This window comes from Diprion similis, chromosome 14 (genome assembly GCF_021155765.1).
Source record: "Diprion similis isolate iyDipSimi1 chromosome 14, iyDipSimi1.1, whole genome shotgun sequence".
NCBI lineage: Eukaryota > Metazoa > Arthropoda > Insecta > Hymenoptera > Diprionidae > Diprion > Diprion similis.
The window spans coordinates 1,207,303-1,226,374 of record NC_060118.1 but is presented as its reverse complement, the minus strand read 5'-3'; the positions used below and the strand labels follow the sequence as shown (position 1 = coordinate 1,226,374).

General features: G+C 40.5%; 1 protein-coding gene and 1 pseudogene across 1 annotated transcript in view; both read left to right on the top strand.

Moving 5' to 3' along the window:
- Nucleotides 1–19,072, top strand: part of LOC124414949 (regulating synaptic membrane exocytosis protein 1-like) — a 946,547-nt gene that overhangs the window by 251,494 nt on the left and 675,981 nt on the right. The window lies entirely within an intron of this gene.
- LOC124414666 lies at nucleotides 4,971–9,855 on the top strand (annotated as a pseudogene).

The window sequence follows — 19,072 nt, the reverse complement described above, 5'->3', positions numbered from 1 at the left end:
ATGTAAATGAATCTGTACATACTAAATTTTATCATAAATGCCGGATGCAGCTGTTGAAATAAATCTACACACATAAAAGATTCTTCAAAAATTATACAAAAATGCCAGATGTCGGTTACGGGACGATGGAGAGCGGTGGCGGCGCATAAAAAGTTTCCCCACGATATGCAGGTCGAGTCTTGTTTGATGGGAAAATCGTGGTGGGGATGGATGGTATAAAAAATACCGATTCATTTCGATAGTCACTCTGTTCTCATCGTCTTCTCGTCGTGAACTGTTCGTACTTGTGAAAAAAGAAACTCTCATCGAAAACGCTATGGATTTGGGAAAAATCAACCACGCCAGCCGCCTGGAGAATCTGCCGACCAAGAAGATGTCGGAATTCGAAATAGGAGAGGTGTATAACGTCACCGGACTACGACTGGTCAAAACGAAATTCGGGATACGTGTTCTGGCCGAGATTGGGGGGGAATACAACGTCTTCCTACCACCAAGAATCGCGAAAGTTCTGCAAGAAGATTCGAATCAGCTGACCGAAATGAGTGATATGGCTGGGGCAAATCGTCAACAGTTGGAATACTTCGGGGGAGAGTTCAACAAGTTTGAATTTTCGTGCAGTTACGTGCCATAGATAATTTACATCATCCCCTCCACTTCCATCAAATGCGAGGGGATAAAAGCTGGTGTGCGGGGAACGAATAGTCAGTCTTCTACGGATACTTGAGAAAAATCGAGCTTAGCATCCCTCTGCAACATGGAGATGATCCTGAACGTGCAATGTTTCATCGGTCAAGGCAACCAGCTTGTGCCCAAAGAAGTCGCAGCCATCTACATAAACGGTTCGGGTTTGGAGCACATCCCCATTAATCCACCCTGTGATTTGACCAGCCTACCAATCGAATATAGAGCTACTAACGCCTGGTTAACGCGCAATCATCACAGGATACCATGAAATGCCGGCAACAAATCTCACGGTGAAGTACTGAAGATTCTGAGAAAAATTGTGAGAAGTGCGTGTTACGTATACGTCAAAGGAGCGGAGAAGAAAGCATGGTTGACGGAGATCCTCGGTGGCACCACGCCGGTTATTAATATGGAAGATTTGCACATCAAACCCCCTACACTGGTAAAATTGAAATATGTGGAAGTGGCACCCTTGCACGACCTAAGCCACGGATACTTCCCATCGGACGATATTTGTAAATACGCGGAAGAAGGATCGATTTGGTATGATGACAACCCTGAATACATCCCGGGATACAACTGTGCCTTTGAGAACGTGCAGCGGCTGAGAAGTTGGTATTCGAAGGAGTGTACCGGCTCTCTCGAGAAATCACTCCACCTGTACGAGGAATTGGCTGGTTTAAGAGCAATGAGGTCTGAGGATATCGCTTTTTCGCGGCAAGAATTCGTCTACATGTTCGCATCAAATTCCATCAATGATGCGTGGGATAAGCTGCCTGAGAATATGAAAATGAATGCCAGCATCTACAGTTGCCGCGGATGTACCCTGCATTATATACCTGGACCCGATGGCGATATAGTGGATGGTCCAAACCCTCTAGTTAAAGACTGTTTGGAATGCAATCGTCTGCCTAAAAAATGAAGGCAACATGTTTGAAAATACCAATAGAATTTACAACAATAATCATATATGTAATAAGATTATTATTGAATTCATTATAATTATACACATATCTTCATAACTTTCATCCGTTTTTGTGAAATAAATGTAAATATTATGAATTTCATTCGTGTGAAAATATATGATAAATAATTGTGTAATTTTTTGTAATACATGATTTTACTCCCCAAAATAATCCATAAAATCATCTTCATTATCACGAGATGTGTGGCCTGAAAAAATTTCTCAAGACACTTTACCCGAAAGACTCGTCTCGGGAGGTTTTCCCGTCAAAGATCGTAAAACTTTGTAACATGGATCTGCACTGCACGCCTTTCCTCAAGTGATTTTTCCCTACTAGATAGGTTGCACATGTGACTTTTCTCCAGTCCTTTTCGTCAGATCCCATAAACATAAATCACCCGCTCAAGAGTCTAGGGATCAGAATTCATCTTTATGCCGCTCGAAGCCGCTTTTCCGCCAGCCGATTCTCCCACTGGGTATCTTCAACGTGTTTTTTCACTGATAGGGGAGGGGTGGGCGTGTGCACGCTCAGACATGGTTGGCTACAATTTTCATCTTGGAGGCTGCAGCCGCTGCAGAACGCGGAAGCCCCCCCCTCCCCCCCTCTCTCGCTCCCTCACGATCCTTCGACATGAGGGCAACACATCTATTGCAGACTCATCAGTCTTACACAATACGTAAGAGTAAAAAGTTCAGAATATCATCATTACCAACGTCAAAACCATGGCCGCCGAAGCATACATGGGACTCGTCGAGCAGATGGGGGAGGCGTACAATTTGCTGCGCAAGCAAACTCTCGGAGAAGGAAATCACGATGTCTTCAATCATTGGATCGGTATTGGAGTGACAAATATACAAGTTTTGCAAGATATTCTCCAGCAGCTGAGTATGAGTGTGGGGGCGACACCGCAAATCCAACATAAGATCTCCCTCATACAATCCTGGGTGGCAAAGATCCAGCAGCAACAGCGGCAGCACGGTCTGGTGATAGGTGGTAATATTGACAGTTCTGCGTGTGTACAGTAGGACGATGTTGATAGTGCTTTTGCCAACCGGATTCGCACCGGCATTGTCACCAATCTTGGCCATAAGAATTTGGAGGCCTTTCTGAGTGACGCGCAGCGGATTATTGTCGAAAAATTGAAGCTGGTACAGCGTGATGAGGGAAATGTAAAGGTCAACCTCATACTGACGTGTAAATTTGAAAACGGAAAGCACGATGGGATCACCGCGGAAGTTGAAAACTTCAATACATCCAACGTGAGGATCCTCCCCTCCAGTGATATAGACGGTTGGTTTCCGGAGACATCGAACAAACTGCTCGTTGAGGTTGAAGATTTCAAACAGCGTGATTCCGGCTGGAGTATGATTGAGATTCTCGATATTGCTGTCAACGTCAACCGGTACCAGCCTCTCGCCGTGGGGACTCCAACATTCGTCACGCTACCGGAGGATATTCAGCGCAAGAAAGCGGTGGTCAACGTGAAAAACGAAGACGAAAGATGTCTTCTCTGGGCCACAGCTGCAGCCCTCCACCCAGTCAACAAAGACGCTCCGAGGGTGCATCGAGGGGTTTATCACTCATGTAATACTTGGGACAGCTGCAAATATAATGGTCATGCAATAGTATATAATGTCAGTGCAATACTATGAAATCTTCGTGTAATATCATGCAAGAGTAGTTTAATACTTTGTAATACTATGCGATAGTGATGTAATACCCTGCAATAGTCATGCAATATCATATCAATACCATGTAACAATCGTGTAATATTATGTAATGGTGGCTGCAATAGTCATGAAATACGATGCGATACCTGTGTTCGACAGCTTGTAATAGTCCTGTAATACCTGCATGCGCAGCGCCACGCGCATGCTTCGGCGCATGCGCTTCGCAATGTTTACCGGACTCGTGACATAACCTAGATATTCACATTGGCATCTTTGGCGACTGTTTGTGTAATCTATGGACCGTTATTTCTCGTCTTGATTGTGTGAGTTAGCCGGCTACAACACGTGAATAACGAAAACGGACGAAAAGGTACGTAATGCATTTAATTCTTATTTTCAACAATGAAAAGAGCGAAGAGCAAGAATTGATGCATAAGAAGTCCGTGAGTTGTCGCCATTATTGTCAATTATCTCCCATTGTAATGAAATTTGTAATATCAGGGTAAAAAATAACTTATCTCATAAACAATTTTTTTACAATCAATGTGGATTTTGCATCAATTTTTTTTCATTTTCATATGCTTATCCCGTGAAAATCAGGTCGTGGTTCCTTGTGATTTAAAAAAAGATCTGCCCTCTGTCATTATACATAAGTTACAGGCAGTGAAATTTCAGCGGGTTTGTTTTATAAATAAAAGTAGATGTAAGTTAGCGTGGGTGACGTCATATTGTTGTTTCGATCCGTTGTATTGCCTCTAAATTTGCGTCAATCCAAGATAAAAGAGGGAATATGACCTAATTGTTTTACTGCCTATCAATTTATGAAATTAAAAAAAAATGCAAAGTCCTAACTGTCGCATAGTGCAGGACAAAGTCATCTACCATTGCTCAGAAATTGTGATACACTACCCAATAGCTTCAACATTTATGAATTTTTCAATCGACTTCATGAAAACATACGATTTTTATGAAAGTTCTAAGAAATCAGATCTCCACCAGTTTGTCTTAGTTCCTTACTCGTTATTAGTTCCAGAAGTGTCAGAAAATGTATTACATTTTACAATTAATCACTCTAGTTGATAATTCACAATGCCATCAGGTAACTGTGAAGTCTAATCCAAAGTTGATAATCAATAATCATTTGTTAAATGATCTCGAAAATATTTCATCGAGGTGGGTAAAAAAAAAACGTAAAATTCTAGCTTGGTATTAAGTATGCAGGAATTCGAGGAGGAATTAGTGATTAAGGCAGAAAAGGAGCGAGAAAAAGATAGTATGGCGAAGACCATCGCTAGAAACGTTAAGGAACAGAAGATTTGGACCATAATTAAAAAGGAACTGGGAGTTGATTTACCGTTGTACCTGAAGCATCTCCTTACCTGTTTGGGTTTTGACTCAGCGGCAGCTCTAAAAAACCTTTCAAACGAAGCATTTCGAGAAATGGAAAGGTTTGTACAAACTGACATGCTAGGATTGTTGGGCGAAGATGATTACACGAAATCAGACTTCTTCGATATTTATAGCAACAAACCCGAACAATTCCGCATACTACCGGGGCATAGGTTTTGTCTCTTAGAAATTCAGAATTATATTATAGAAAAGGGGTTGAACCATTTTGCCACGGCTGAAAAGGATATTAATGAAAAAAAAAAATCAAGGAAACGCCAAAAGCTGTATCGGGAAAGAAATTACATCCACAGTCACGAAAATCACCCGATTTACTGAGCGAAGAAGATCAATTGTACATGCTCATTAAAAATTGTTTTTATAAGCAACCAGGCGGTGAAAAAAGCTTTATAGATTTTTTAGAAAGCCCGAAGAATCGACATATAGAGGTATCTGTCAAAGATGACGTTGATGAAGGAATTACCTATTCGGGGAAAATATCGTGTTGCCTGTGTAAAACTAAAATTACCGCACGCAAAGCCGAGTACGGGAAATCAGTACCTAGGAAAACTCGTTGGGTATGTCAAAATTTTATGAAACATGTAAAGGAAAAACATTTGACTTTGAACCCTGTGGAAAATTCGAAGGAAAATTTATTTCCCCGCAAGGATGACAATAGCAATAAAATTAGTACAAACTCAGGCCAGACGGAGAGAAATACAGCAAATGTTCTCAAAGACGTTGTCGCTAATAGTGCAGCTTTTAGTTCCAGTTGTAAAAAGGTTCAACCACTTATTACGGATATATTCGATAAAGGCACCAATAACAATATTGATAACTGGAATACGAACGGTAGTTTGAGCGCCGGTGTTGCAATCAAGAACCAGAAGCTCAGCCAAAATTTACCAAGAATTATTGAAGACGTAAAATTAGTCACGCCCGTTGAAATAAGAAGGGATATTGTTAAGATCGAAAGAAGCGAGAAACAAAGGCATCTTACTAGAAGAAACGAGTATGATGACAAAACGGAAGATAAACCTACTAAACGGCCGAAAAATCGAATTGAAAGCGATGAGGACCTCGAAATATCTGCACGTGACAAGTCAAGTGATGAGTCGGATGTTGGATCACAAGCTGTAATAGTTGAAAGTACAAATGATGAGTTACAGGGGGAATTCAATCTCGAAACATCGTAAAAGGGGTTCTTTGTTCCGAGAAAATTTTATCAACCCCATCCACCAGTATTACCAAAAATACTAAGACTATAGATGAAAATAGTTCCGACTGCAAAAAATAAATCAAAAAAGATTTAAGGACTAGAAGTGACAAATCTTACCGACAAAGAATGAAAAGTATTACCGCAGAAAGAACAATTTCACATTATTTTTCAACATTGAACGAAATGGAATTGTTGTTAAAATATAATGCAGAATTGAAGGATTGCATGAAGAATTTACTAACAGAATCGGCATCGAAGAAAGTAACGAAGTCTTGTCCAACAGTCAATGAAAACAGTAAAAGTAACGTGTTAGTAAAAAAAATTGATGAAAATTTCTGAAAAGCAAAGTCAGTCCGAGTCTCGCGGAAACAGATACGATTGCACAGTGAAAAAGTTTGCTTCGTATATTTTCATGATTGGTGGAAGATTGTCGTACGAAACGTCATGCGCAAACTTGCCTTTGCCACCCCCCTCATCTATGAGTCGGTATTTGACAAAAAATGGACCAGACATCATTGAAGGGCAGCTTCGATTGCAGGAATTGAAAGATTACTTAAACAAGGCCAAACTGCCTCTAGTCGTTTGGTTAAGCGAAGACGCGACACGTATTACTGGCACCGTGCAATATGAACCAAAAACAAACCAATTAATTGGGTTGGTACTACCAAGAGATAAAAATGGAATGCCTAAATGCAAATCTTACATAGCGACATCACCAAAAGTAATGGAAGAAATGATGCATAATATTCCAATTGCTTCTTTGGCGTACACAATTATGGCACAGCCTTAAATAAAAAATGCGGCTTCATTTTGTCTGTGCATATTTGGAACCGACAATAAATTCACAGCCGAACACGTGCTTAACAGATTCCAATTTATTTACGAACAATGCCAGCAATTAGGAATCAGAGTATTGGGATTTTCTTCGGATGGCGATCCAAGATTGTTAAAAGCTATGCGAATTGAAAGCCAAATAGGTACTTCGAATCTTGATATCCTCGTTGGTAAAGAAAATTGGACATGGTTCAACAGTGAATTCTGCAGTGAGTACTTTGTTTGCCAGGATACTGATCACATTGGTACGAAGCTAAGAAATCGCTTCATCAAACACTCAATTATTCTGCCGATGGGAAACAATATAGCGACTGTTAGCCACCTTAAACTATTAATAAAGTCACAATCTAAAGACAAACACCAGGTAACTTATTCTGACTTGGACCAAAAGGATAAAATGAATTTCCCTTCGGTTCAAAAAATATGTCAGGAAAATGTCAGAAAATCACTCAGTGATACAGTACCTGGTAGCGAAAGAACATGTCAGTATTTGAAAATACTGCATCACACTAGTTTCATACATTGATTCTGACTTAACCCCGTTGGAAAGAGTATTTAGCCTCTGGTATTCTGTGTTTTGTCTAAGGATATGGCGTGCATGGATTTCGTCAAATGACAGTTACACTTTGGGTAAAAATTTCATAACGTCCAACTGCTACACATGCATTGAAATAAATGCTCATACGCTTATTGAAGTCATTATACGCCTGAGAGATTCGGACCAAGCAGAACTCTTCCTGCCATCTTTATATAGTAGTCAACCGTGTGAAAGCTTTTTCCGACAAGTCCGTTCTATGTCATCCACGTACTCAACTATTGTCAACTGCAGCATGTTGGACATCATTCATCGTCTCAATAGAATTCAAGTACAAAATGAAATCGTCATTGACGAATCAGAAAATATTGAATTTCCTAGGTTTAAGGAGAGAAAAAGTGTAATTAATGTCAACACATATCCACTACCTTCCAATGAAGAAATACAGAAAACCGTTGAAAACGCGAAATGTCGAGCTATTGAAGATCTCGGGAATCTTGGTATATTTTCCAACACTACCTTGTGTACACTGCCTGTTTCTGCAAAGTCTATTGAACTAGTGTCAAATGACGAATATGACAGCGAAGAAATCAGCGAGTAAGTCGAGGAAGCGGAGAGCGCAAGTGAAGACAATATATCTGCAGAACTTGAACATGATATGATTACTTTGCAGTCTGTAACAGGAACTTTGGAACTCAAAGATTACTCCATCAAAAAAATTCAACTAAATGAAACAAGTCCGTTTGCAGTCGTGCGTGATTCGTCGCAAGCCGAATACGTCGTGAGAAAATCGTCCATTTGTTGGCTGCTCAATAAAAACAAGTACCGTTTGAGTAGCGACAGACTTCAGAGAGTACGGGAAGTAGAACTGCCGCATTCGTCCAAGAAGGTACTTTATTAGTTTCATATTAACTCTTCCTAAATGAGCAATGAATAACTATCCTTATGACTCGAAGTCAACAAAATACTGCGGAAACTGTCCTACCTACATCTTAAAAAAACATATATTTCAGCATTATTCTATGCTAAATGTATAACCCCAATGAACAGAGTTGTAATTTGTTTTATCCAATTGGTCGGGATTCCAAATTTTTGATATTCCATCATTGGCGCATACTGTCGTTGTAATGACTGCAAGAAGTGTTAATTCTCAACTTCTTGGTTCTCGGTATAATTTTATTGCGAGTGTTATTGTTTTTTTAGGAATCAGCAACTAGATCAAATACTGTGGAAGAGAATCCGGAAGTAAGTATCGGGGAATGGATGCTTTTTAGAGAAGACACTGAGACAGAAACGGAATACAGAGTAGGCCTTATTCTTGGATTCGTGTATCTAATTGGAAAAACAGAGGCTCAAAGAGAATACTCCAAATTAAGCGCTGACGTCAATAATCCAAATATTGGCGTACTATGTACCTGGTATAGATTAATAAGTTCTAGTCTCCGTCCGATACCAGTATGGTCACATGATTACAAATGCATTTATGGATATATACGAACTTTACCAACACCACAGATAGTCGACGGACATATTTTTTATTCGGATTTAGTTGTGAAGTTGATCCTCGATATTATTCCTAAGACTTCATTCGAAGGTAATGCTGCTCCGAAAAAACCTTATATGGAACCGTTGCACGTTTGATTACAACGTTTTGAATTTTCAGACGAAGACGCAAATATTGGAAACTTTGTGCTCATCGAATTTCTCAGCAAAAAAAAACAAAAAATATTACATCGGCGTTGTTAAAAGTATCCAATCAAGAGATGGAGATTGCGAAGAAGAGTATGAAGTCAGATTTATGCGAAAAGTGACGAATTCATCAAGCAACAGATTCGTTTTTCCAGATGTGGACGATACAAGTTATGTAACGCGAAATCAAATAAAGCTAATTCTAAGCAACCCGAAAATTGACCGAAGATGTCACCATATATTCAGTGAACCTGGTTTGTTAGAATACGCTGTGATTTAGAATTTAATTGAAGATCGTCTCCATTGCTTAAAAATATAATAATTATGTACCGATAACTTCTCCACAGTATTATAAGCATAAGAATAGAGAGATTATTATTATAATATATAAATTATATTGAAGTTGAATTATTGTTCACTATATTCAAGGGTTGACATGCAAATTTTATTATAAAATTCACTGTTTAAAAGAGGTTATAAGAAAAAATAGTTGCATCGAACTATTTAATGTGATACAAGCAAGCCGTTAAGATGTGAATAATGACAGTGAGACAAAAACATTGATAATAGGTATACCAAGAAATACTCATCTCACAGTAGTATAATGTGCATCTACATAAATATGTAATAGTCATGTGATAGTTCTGCAGTTAGTATGCAATAGTCATGTAATTCATGTTATATTTTGTGTAATACATTTGCAATACGTATGTAATACTTGTGCACAATCTGTGGAATACGTGCAATACTTATGTGATACTTATGTAATACATGCAATACTATTGTAATTCCTATGCCATACATGTCATATCAGTGTAATAACTATGTAATATGTGAAATACATATGCATTGATGTCATACTTGGGACGGTCATTTTAAGAGTGGCGAGCCCCTCGGGGTGCATTATTATTGTAGGCATATTTCAGAGTTCGACTGCACAGGTATTGAATTTTCCGCTACACTGCATGATATGGAAAAGTTTGAGAAATTAAATAATTTGCAAATCAATGTACATGCAATAGAATCCGAAACTTTTTAACACCATGCAAAATCCGCAGAAAGCGACATCGTACCAATTTATTTGAGTAAAAATTTGCATAGCGCAAACGTTGACACGATTCATCTTCTAACGCTTGAAAGTAATAATTGTTTCGAGCATAATATGAACCGCGAATTGCAACCAAGATTCCACTTTGCTTTGATCAAAGATCTCTCGCGATTGGTTAGCAATCAATTGTCTAATTATAATGGTCAGCTATTTTTATGCGACAGACGCTTGTGCCACTTCGCCGTAAAAACATGCCTACGACCGCCATCGGCAGGACTGTATTATGTTGAATAAAGTGCGCATGGAATTTCCAAGATCTGAAGATTCAAATTCAAAGTTTAAGAATTTCAACAACAAACGCACTGCCCCGTTTGTTGTTTACGCCGATCTCGAATGTATATTAGAATCCAAACCTGTGGATGAATTTCAAAACCGTAAAACATATGAAATTCAAAAGCATATCCCGCACAGTGAAGCATACTACGTACATTGCGCGTACGATGAGACCTTATCGAAGTTTCACAGTAAACGCGGCACCGATTGCATAGATTGGTTCATGCAGCATCTTAAAGATTTATCGTTTAAAGTAGAGTCACGAATCAAAAATATAATTCCGATAGAGTCTCTCACCCAAGTGCAACGCGATCGTCACATGCGCGCAAAAAATTGTTATATTTGTGAAAAGCCGTTTACTCCCGAGAAGAAAAAGTGCCACGATCATTGTCACTTCACGGGTAAATATCTCGGTCCTGCGCATAATTGGTGTAATTTGAATTTCAGAGAGTCGCATACAATTCCGATAGTTTTCCACATTTGTCCGATTACGATGCACATTTTTTGAGTGAATCCCTAGCATTAACTTTTCCCGGAGCGGTTACACTGCTACCCATAAATAAGGAAAGATATATATCCTTTACGAAGCAGGTTGATGGGACGATGATGCATTCGGATTTATCGATTCGTTCCGATTTATGGCTAGCAGTATTGATAAACTTTCTTCATATTTAGGCGATGTCGATAAACGTATAACGCGTAAATTTTCAATAATCCCGCGCAGTTCAGCTTGATGACCCGCAAAGGCGTTTTTCCTTACGAATACGTCGATTGTTGGGAGAAACTTGACGAAACTCAATTACCTGAAAATAATCATTTCTACTTACACTTCTGAAATTCGGATATCACAGACGCCGAGTATGAGCACGCCAAAAATGTTCAGGAAAAATTCCATTTAGAGTCTTTGGGCCTATTCCGATTTATATTTGAAGACTGATGTTCTTTTACTTTCTGATATTTTCCAAAATTCCCGGGTTAGCTGTTTGAAAACGTACGATTTAGATCCGTTGCACTACTACACGGCGCCGGGGCTTGCTTTCGACGCGATGCACAAACACACAAAAGCGAATTTACAACTTTTCGATGACCCCGAAATGGTTTTATTTATTGGAAGAGGCATTCGAGGCGGCGTAGCGCAATGTTCTAATCGACACGCTCGCGCCAATAACAGATTTATGGGCAAAGATTTTGATCCAAATAAGGTGAAATCGTATCTCATGTATTTCTATGTGAACCATCTTTACGGCTCATCTATGAGTGCACATTCACCAATCGACGCGTTCGAGTGGAAGCATGATCCTATCGATATAACAATCCATCCGGACGATTCACCGATCGGTTACATCTTGGAAGTGGACTTGGACTATTCTACAGAGCTCCACGAGGAACACAAAGACCTACCTCTCTGTCCTGAGCATTTCACACCACCAGGCAGTAAAATCCCTAAACTCGCCACTACCCTTTTCCCCAAAACGGAGTACATACTGCACTATAGAAATTTGAAGCAATGTTTGAGTTTAAGTTTGAAATTAGTCAAAGTGTATAGAGTTTCAAAGTTCGCACAATCTCCATGGCTCGAGCCTTACATCACGCTCAACACCAACATGCGCAAACAGTCCAGAAACGAATTTGAGAAAAACTTTTACAAATTGATGAATAACGCTATGTTTGGTAAGACTGTGGAAAATGTGCAAAATCACACGAATGTCAAATTAGTTACAAAATGGGAGGGAAGAGGTGGTGCGAGAGCGCTTATCGCTAGGGCAAACTTTCATAGTTGTACCGTATTTGATACTGATATCGTTATTATAGAAATGAATCGTGTCAAAGTTTACTTTGATAAACCAATTCATATTGGTGCGGCGATCTTAGACCTTTCGAAAATTATTCTGTACGATTTTCATTACAATTATATAAAACCGAATTTTCCCGACAAAAAAGCCAAATTGTTGTACACCGTCACGGACAGCCTTATTTACCAATTTAATGTACCCAATATCTACGATATCGTCAAACGTGATGTTGACTCAATGTTTGACACCTCGGACTACCCTCCCGACAATGTGTACGGTATTTCGCTCAAGAAAAAGAAACGTCTGGGCATAATGAAGGACGAGAACAACGGGAAAATTATGACAGAGTTCATTGGGTTGCGAGCGAAGCTGTACACCTTTACAACGATAGGCGAGGACGAGAAATAACACGTCAATGGTACTAAAGTAAGCAAACGCGCAAAGGGTATCAAAAATTCAATGCTGAACACCATCACGTTTGATGATTATAAGCGCTGCCTGTTGGCTTACAAGGAATTGACTCGATCGCAATGTCTAATTTGTAGCAAAAAACATCAAGTAAGCACCATCGTACGGAAGAAATTGGCTCTGAGTTGGCAAGATGACAAGCGACAATTGATACCTGGGCAGACCGACACCTTACCTTGGGGGTTTGCCGCTGCCTCGTAAAAACTGATTATAGGAGTAGCTGTATGTATAAAACTGCCACGAATACTTACCTTCGACACCTCGGACGATCCTTTGTCAAATTATTCATTCGAAGATGAAAAAAAAATTCCCAGAAACGAAGAAAAGTTTTCAGAAAATGAAAAAAAGTTTTTCAAAAACAAAATCCCCATTTGATTAACACGTAAAAAAAGTTTCCCGGAAATAAAAAAAAGTCTCCCGAAAATGAAAAAAAAAGTTTTCCAGAAATGAAAAAAAGGTTCCGAAAATAAAAATGTGTATTAACCGTAAGGAAAAAGGAAAATATCTTGTATCATTATTATTGCTACGGATAGCTGTATGTATAAAACCGTTGAGGATATTAACGTCCGACACCTCGGCCGATCCTTTGTCAAATTATTTATTCAAAAATAAAAAAAAAGTTTCCCGGAAACGAAAAAAAAGTTGACCGAAAATGAAAAAAAGTTTTCCAAAAACAAAATCCCCATTTGATTAACACGTATAAAAAGTTTTCCGGAAATGAAAAAAAGTTTCCCGAAAATGAGAAAAAAAAGTTTTCCAGAAATGAAAAGAAGTTTCTGAAAATAAAAATGTGTATTAACCGTAAGGAAAAAAATGTCTTGTATCATTATTATTGCTACGGATATGATATATAAGTGCACATGGAAAAGAATTGTGGAGATATTTTGTAGAACTGTATGTTTTATTGTTATTTTGCATACTACATAGAAATTATGTTACATGTCTGTTTCATTTATCCAACTGTTGTGTGAATTGTCAAATTCCAACCACTTCACATAGATTTGATTCCCACGTTCGCGTAATACTTCCTCCACCAGGTAGCCATCGGGGTATTTTACTTTGCTGAGTTCTTCCTTGTAGAAGCCTCCTTCGATGGAATGATCTTGATAATCGGTAAGTTTGTACGTCGGGGGATTGGTATTTTTCACCTCACTTACGGTGGATATTTCAGTCGTCCAGTTGGGCGTATAACCTTTTTCGAATACATTTTTGTACTTGCTGATCCAGACTCGATCGCCAACTTTAAATTTCCGCTTCCGATTACTCCGCTTGATTCAGCGGGGCTTGTAAACGCTTCGATATAGTTGTTTTTCGTTGACTGTGCTGACATCCACCGGCTTCATTCGAATCGTGCGATTCTTGGTGTTGTTGTATGATTTCATTAGATCGCTCAAAATGTCAATCCACTTGTGAAATCCTCGGAGAGTAAACCGCTTCCACATTTTATTTTTCAACGTTCGATTAAATCGCTGGTATATAGACGCCTTTAAATTGCTGAATGTCGAATACATGTTGATATTGTACCGCATCGTGAGTGTCTTGAATTCGCTGTTGTAAAATTTTCTGCCCTGATCGACGTGTAGATGCTTTGGTATGCGGTTCTGTGTTAGTACGGATTTCATGGCGGTAGTCACATCTTTTCCACTCTTGGACTTTATCGGGACCGCCTACGCGTACTTGGAATATATGTCGATGATTGTAAGCAGGTATTTGTAGCCCTTGTTGTGCGAGCTATATGCGGACATGTCAACGAGATCTGCTTGCCAGGTCTCATCGAGTCCGCGTACATTTACGAATCGGCGCGGATAATTGCGTCGAGCCGGTCTGTGATGTTCAGCAGCCATTGTCGCCTTTATTGTTTCTTGCTCTTTGCCGCTGGATTTTTCAACTCTTCTTCCAATTGCTTTTGTTCCTCGACCGGAACTGATACCTCGCTGGTTTTCTCCAGTAACGTTAGTCGTGCATGAAGCTTCTGAACGATCTCCAATAATCCAATTACGTAATCGTGATTACTCCTGTTACGCGCGCGCACCAGTTTAAGGATCTCTTTGATTCTCGTTATGCGCTCTTCGTACGATTCTCTTCAACTATTTAGAACTTTCAGGGGAACAGCATCGTTGGGCTGCTGAGGATCGGCTATGTTACACAATCGTTTACCGTCCAAATCGTACTGATTGTCGGGAGTGATTTTAAATCCGACGCCTGGAGGTTCACGAATGAATTTTTTACCCCCACCACGACCCAACTGTCGTCCAAATATATCTATGCTCATCGCTAGGTGGTCACCGAAGGAATGACCAATGTATGCCGATCTACCGCTAATAAATGATTCCAGCTTCCCGCAGCTCTTCAATAATGGCAACTATTTCATTGGAATGGCTGGTATTTCCCGCAGCCTGCGACGCCATAAGTAGTCGAAGACGATCTACAATTTCATTTGGATCATCCCAGTAGACGTAATCCACTTCTTGCCTGTCCTTTCGCGTAATCTTATATTCGGGTAAGCCTTTACCGGCCTTTTTCGGCGAGCCAAGATGTTGTGCAATGAAATTTCTATACTTTGCACTCTTTGGATCATCGCGAAGACTTTCTTCGGCTTGGTATCGTTTCCGATGTGCATTCGTCATCCTGACAATTTTTATGTAATCATTCTTGTCCGTATCATTCACATCCGTGGCATCGGGCGATTTTTTAAACAATAATTCGAGTAACCCTGGCGTACTCTGGTAACTTTTATCTTCCACGTTGATCAGATTATCGACGAAACTAATTTGTGAATCACCAATCATCATACTTTTTACTAACTTTCGAACGCCATATGCGGTATCTAAATCCTTCTTTTTACTTGTGCTGAACATTTTTAAATATCGTGCCACTAAATTCAGTGTTTTCCACACGGGTGTGCTTGTAGTGGAAATTTCACCAAATTTCAGTGTTTTATCCTGTGCATCCTTGAAATCCTCCTCATCATCCATATCCTCATCCTTATCCTCGCCATCCTCGGTACTCGCATCATCTTCTTCTTCTTTTTTCATAGTCATATCAGACGGTTCTGTTTTAATTCCTTCTTTAATATGCTGCTGCTGCTGCTGCTGCTGCTTCAAAGTATCCACCTATTCTTGCAACGGTGTTACGAGGGGCTTGAACACCTCCCCCATAACCTGGTCGGTCGTGTCTTTGTCCAACTTGAACATCTTGTGCTTCCAACGTATGACATCGCTTGCTCTCGATATTTCACTCAACGTATCGCTATGCTTACGAATCTTGACACTCTCCATGTTGCCGACTTGATCGTCACAATTGAACTGTATGAGTTTGCGTTAGTTCATGCTTATAAAGCAGTCAAACCCCTTCCTGTATCTTCCCTTGTCGATTTGACTATCCTTGTCAATTACGACAAAACTGTATTTACCTTCATTACAGCATGCCGAGCATAAGTCCTTAAATTGTTGATATGTCATGTCGGTGTTCACATGATCGTTGTAGATATGTTTCAGATTCATTTCATCTTGTCGAAACAGCACCAATAAGTTTGCATTGTCACGCACCAGGTGTTTCGGAATACGTGCATACGTTTGACTAAGATGAAAGCTATCGACGTCGCGGTGCCTGCCCATGCTGGAGTAAGCTCTGATATTATCTTGCTTCTCACACGCCACATGGTCAAAAATCATAACAGAGTTAGGGTGGGCCTCTTCTGGTTTGACAACCTGACAGTTTTCACCAGACGGAAAATAGCCCACACCCTGCACGGATTCTAGTAACTTTTCCAAAAATTGATATTTTGGTTGAATGAGGGATTTTGAATAAACGTAAAAATTCTCGAATCTCAATCCGTTGCCATGGGTGATTTGTGAGAGGAGAGCGTTCGTTTTACCACAATTCGATGGGCCACAAAAAATTGCTCTCACGGTATTTGGTAGTAATTTTTGATGACGTTTCTCTTTCCTCTTCTTTTCCCGGTCAACCATTTTGCCAAAATTCGCGACAGGTGGTTTTTAGTCTGATCTTGAAATCCCGTGATGCTCGGTTAACGCGACAACGAGAACTAAGATGATCGCATACAAATTCATCTTTTTAGAGAACTCGCGTTAGTTGCTGTTCGACTATGAAGACGTGCACACGTAAGAGACGCGGTGGTGGTTTGCTAAACAAAATCATCAATCATCTCCCAGTTGAATTGCACGTGCCTGGGTATCAGTACTGCGGGCCCAGGACAAAATTGGTCAATAGGTTGGCACGCGGTGATCCGGGTATCAATCCACTGGACGTAGCATGTAAAGATCACGACATTGCATATGCAAGGAATCGAGATATCGCTCGAGAAATCTGGCCGACAAAGTGCTTACCGAGAAGGCGTGGAATCGTGTTTTAGTCACGGACGCTAGTGTGGGTGAAAAAGCTGTCGCGTGGGGAGTCACCAACACCATGGAAGCTAAATCTAAACTCGGTATGGGTTTAGCAAGGAAACTGTCGAAACTTGGAGCCGGTGCGAAGTCACAGAAAAAACCCTCAATGGGTGGGAAGACTAAACAGCAGAAGTGGACAATAAATCTTAAATCTATCATTAGGGCAGCAAAGGCCTCCATGCGACCAGGTCATAAAGCTGTCGAGTCGGCGCCGGCTGGTGCCCGTGCGGCTGCGCGTGAGGCAGGGAAGAATGTTCGTGTGCCCCGTGTTATACCCGTGCCCGCAAAAATTGGCGGCATCCTACCCCTCCTCATTCCAATTTTGGCTGGTCTAAGCGCAACGGGAGCTCTAGCAGGTGGTGCTGCAGGCATAGCTAAAGCAGTCAACGAGGCTAGCGCCAACAAACATCAGTTGAGTGAGACCAAACGACACAATGCAACAATGGAGGCGATTGCGTTTTGCAAGGGATTATACCTGAGGCCGTACCGCAGTGACATGGGTCTGTACTTACAACCGGCAAAGGACTAATAAAGCTACCACGCCGAGCACTCACCAATGTTGATTCACACAAATTTGCTCAAGATATGAGAATTCCACATTTTCGCGGCGTTTCCATGCGGAATGGTCTACCATCATCAGGACCGAAGACGCGAGAATCTGCAATTATTAATCTTGATGATAAGAACGGCCCCGAGACACATTGGGTTGCATATAAGAAAAACGGTGATCACGTTGTGTATTTCGATAGTTTTAGTGATTTGCAACCACCTAGGGATTTGATGAACTATCTCGGTGTTGGAAGCGTAAAATACAATCATAAGAGGTATCAGGAATACGATACTGTGATTTGTGGTCACTTGTGCCTCAAATTTCTTAGCGGGCAGCTATAAAAAGAGCGATGTCAAAATTGGCGAGCATCAGTCATGACGGAATCATTGTAGTTAACACTGTCGGGCACCTCATCCCTGCTGGTGGCTCAATATTTTCCCCCAATCGAGTTATCGCCGACGAAAAACTATGTTCTCGGACTCGTCGAGTTCATGACATTTAATTCAATACCCAATATTCAGGAGAAGTGTAATAAATTTTACCTAGAGCGAGCGGACAACAGTCGGGCAGTCATTACGATACCCAAAGGCAGCTACGAAATTGAAGATATTCAAAGTTTTCTGCACAAGGAACTACCTGCCGACATCTCCCTTAGTCTGCAGGCCAACAACAACGAGCTAAACAGTGAAGTTACGTGCAATCAAATAGTAGACTTCAAACCCAAGGATTCCATTGGCCGATTATTGGGGTTTAAAGCGGTTGAGCTAGCACGGGACGTTATGCATAAGTCCGAATTACCGGTAGCTATACTCAAAGTTAATACCATACGCGTTGAGTGCAACATAACCACTGGGGCGTACATAAACGGACGTCGGGCTCACACGATTCACGAATTTTTCCCCACTGTCCCATCTAGATATAAGATTGTTGAAGTTCCCGCCAACATCATTCACCTCCCAATCGCTGTACAGTCGATACAGAATATACAGCTGCGGATAGTCGATCAAGACGACGAGTTGATTAATTTTCGCGGAGGAACGATAACGGTACGCTTACATGTAAAATTGGTGAAATAATGGGGATTGTATTTGAGATGAAAAAGTCTAGCAAAAGTTATGAAAGCGAGACGTCATGGCCAAGTATCATCAATCGTCCAGCACCATTGACGAAGCTGACATCTCCGCTGAAGCTGATACCTCTGAACGCTCGGTTTCTCCAGAGTCTAGGTCTTCGATTAAGTGGAAAATTTTGGAAAATAAAAATTCGTGTTCGCTGCATCCTGTGCATGTTACCATGGAGGAAATAATAAGAATACTGAAATCCGTGACATTTGACGAATCGATCGCACACTCTGAGGTTTACGCTCATCAGATATTTGAATCAGCGACCTTCGGGAATAACGATGAAATTCGCATTTCCGTTCAAAATCAGAACGAGTGCGCGCTACCGGAAAAAAGCTCCCTGCACATTTACGGGAAAGTTACGAAAG